Below are 3,558 nucleotides of genomic sequence, written 5' to 3'. Positions count from 1 at the left end.
TTGGTCAATTCAGCTATTGAAACTTGTGTATGCTTTGCAAAGTTCTTGTGCTGTGTTTTTCAGCTCCATCAAGTTGTTTATATTCTTCTCTAAGCTGTTTATTCTCGTTAACAGCTCATCTAACCTTTTTTTCTAGGTTCTTAGTTTCTTTGCACTGGGTTAGCACATGTTCTTTTAGCTCAGAGAAGTTTGTTATTACCCACTTTCTGAAGCCTGTTTCTGTCAGTTCATCAGATTCTCCATCCATCTTTGTTCCCTTGCTAGTGAGGAGTTGAGATCCCTTGGAGGAGGAGAGGTGTTCTGTCTTTTGGTGTTTTCATCCTTTTTGTGCTGGTTTCTTCCCATCTTAGTGGCTTTATCTACCTGTGGTTTTTGTAGTTGGTTTCTTTTGGAAGGGGTCTCTGAGTGGATGTCCTTTTTGGTGATGTTGAAGCTATTTTTTTCTATTTCTTAGTTTTCCTTCTAACAGCCAGGTCCCTCTACTGCAGGACTGCTGAAGGTCCACTCTATACCCTGCTTGCCTGGGGATCACCCATGGAGGCTGCAGAATAGTAAGGGTTGCTGCCAGTTTCTTCTTCTGTTATCTTTGTCCCAGAAGGGTACCCACCAGATGTTAGCCTGAGCTCTCCTTTATGATGTGTCTCTTTAGGTATATGGGGGTCAGGGAGCTGCTTGAGGAGACAGTCTATCCCTTACAGGAGCTCAAGTGCTGTGCTGGGAGCTCTGTTTTTCCATGCAGAGCTGCTGGGCAGGTACCTTTAAGTCTGCTGCAGTGGAAATCATAACCGCCTCTTTTCCCAGGTGCTCTGATCTAGGAAAGTCAGCTTTATTTATAAGTTCCTGACATGCCGCTGCCTTTTTTCAGAGATGCCCTGCCCTGCACGGAGTAATCTAGTCACAGTCTGCCAGCAGAGGCATTGCTGAGCTGCTGTAGGCTCTGCCCAGCTGCTATGTGAAGTGCCTTGGTATTGGTGGACTGCCTTAGTAGTGGCATATGCCCTTCCCCTAACTGAGCTGGATCGTCCTGAGTCCAGCTGCACTTGCTGCGAAACTCTCAATCCAGAGCATTTCAGATTGCTTGTTTTGTGGCAATGGTACCTGCTGAGCCAGATCACCTGGCTCCCTGTCTCAGCCCTCTCCCTTCCAGTTGAATGGGTGACTCTGTCTCCCAGGCATTCCAGGCATCAGTTGAAACGGCCACCCAGATTTGTGTGAATTTCTGTGTGCCACTCGTGGCACCAGCCTTGCTGAAAACTCATGGTGCTTTTTGGTCCAGGAATCTCCTGGTTTGTGGGCAGTGAAAACTTGTTTGGAAATGCGGTAAGCACTCACCCTCTGCGTTGTTCTTGCTGGGAACTGCACTCGGAGCTGTTCCTATTTGGCAATCTTGGATCCTCTCATTATTATTTATTTATATTTTGCATTTATCTTGCTTGGTGTTCTCTGAGATTTCAGGATCTGTTGTTTGGTGTCTGTCATTAATTTTGGCAAATTATCAACTATTATTCAAACTTTTTTGTGCGTATTCCTCTCTCTTTTTATTCTCTTTCTGGTCTCCCCATTACACATGTTACACATTTGGTGATTGTCCCACAGCTTTTGGAAAATGTTTCACTTTTTTTCCCCATTCTTTTGTATTTCTCATTGCCTTTCAGTTTGGGTAAATTCTGCTGTCATTTCTTGAAGCTCCAATTCTTTCCTCAGCCTTGTCCAGTCTACTGATGAGTCCTTCAAAGACATTCTTTATTTCTATATAGTGTTTTTGATTACTGGCATTTTCTTTAGACTTTTTTTTTCTTAGAGTTTCCATCTCTCTGTTCACATTACCCTTCTGTTTTGCATGTTGTCTATTTTCCCCATTAAAGCCCTTAGCATATTTTTCATACCTGTTTTAAATTCCCAGTCTAATAATTCCAACATGTCTGTCTGGTTTCTATACTTGCTTTGTCTCAAGCTATGTATATATATTTTTAGCCAGACATGATGTATTAGGAACAGGAGCTGTGGTAAATAGGCCATTAGTGTGAGGCTGTATGTTTACCTGACTAGGAGGCTGTGTTTACGGTTTTGTACTGTGTCAGACGCTGAGGTTTCCTCTGGCATTTTTGTCTTTCTTGTTGTCTTGGGGTTTCCCTAGGGACTCCTTCTTAAATAGAGCCTGAGGCTTACAGTTATTTCTGCTGTAATCCTCTGTTGTTATATAACCAGGGATTACACAATTACACAATAATCTAACACAATACAGGGACCCTATATTGTGATAAGTGTGTGGGAGAAGAAGTGTTCTATAGTTGCAAGATTAGTTCTCTGTGTTTAGTGAGCCTTTGCCTCCGGGCTGTGACCTTTATGTGTTATTCTCAGCTTTCCCTCACTGACCTTAGGAAAGACAGGAAGGTTGGATGGGAGAGTCTGGATTTAGGTATTTCCCTTCTCCAAGGCTGGCTTGGCCCTGGCAAAATAGCTTACATTGAGGGTGGGCTCTTGTTAAGAACAGAATGCTTTGGACATATTTAAAAATGGCTACTTTCCCCCTTCCCCCCTGGGAAACATGAGGGGATTTTCTTCAGTCTTCATTGTGAGGAGTTGGTAGAGCTCCTAAAGGCCAAACTCATGAAAGTGTGGGGATCCCCCACACTTGATTGGGCCCTGGGCTTTTAAATTGTCAACTTTGTCCTTACTTAGCCTCCAGCAATTTGTCAGTGACAGTTTAGGTAGTTTAGGTTTTCCTGCCTAGCACTGGTTCCTGTGGAGTTTTCTGCACCTGGGCTTCTGCCCAGTAAGTTGTGATGCTCCGTATCCACCTTTCTGCCTCTCCAATCTTCAAGTTAGTGGTTTGCCTTCTGAGCTTAATTCTCTGATGGATCTAAGAAGAGTTGTTGATTTTCAGTTTATTCAGCTTTTCTTATTGTTAGGATGGGAGTGATGACTTCCAAGCTCTTTACATGTCAGACTAGAACCCGGAAGTCTTATTGAGGTATTTATCAAGTGTCTGCAAGAATAACCACCAACGTTCACTGAGCGTTTTCTATATGGCTGGTCCTATCTAAGCACTTGAAATGTATGCAAGCACTAAGCCAAGCAGCCTTTGGCATAGATAGTATTATTATTAGAGAGGAGATAACACCAGGCTTAGGTTAAGTACCTTGATCAGAGTAACTTTGGAGACTGGGAATTGCTAGAACCTCAGCCTGGCTTTCTTGACCACTTTGTTATGGTGTGCGTGGGCCCCAGGCAAGCCCTGGGAAGACAGCAGTAAATAAGACCCACCTGGTCCCTGCCCTGGTAGAACTTTCATTTTGATGGGGGAGATTAATTTCACACAAACTCATTATTTGTGAGTCATAATTTCCATAACTACTCTAAAGGTGAAGTCCTACATATAATGGGAACTTGCCATACTCAGAGACGAAAACCTAGCTTTCTTTTTTATTTTAAAATCATCATCCCATTTTACAGAGGAGGGACAGGCAGTTCAGAGAGGCTAAATAGCTTTCCCGATGTCACCCAGCCATGAAACAACATGGCCAGAGTTTGAATCCAAGTGGTCTCATGCCAGAG

This window comes from Cebus imitator, unplaced genomic scaffold (assembly GCF_001604975.1).
Source record: "Cebus imitator isolate Cc_AM_T3 unplaced genomic scaffold, Cebus_imitator-1.0 Scaffold405, whole genome shotgun sequence".
In the NCBI taxonomy this organism is placed as follows: Eukaryota; Metazoa; Chordata; class Mammalia; order Primates; family Cebidae; genus Cebus; species Cebus imitator.
Note: the sequence above shows the minus strand (reverse complement) of the source record.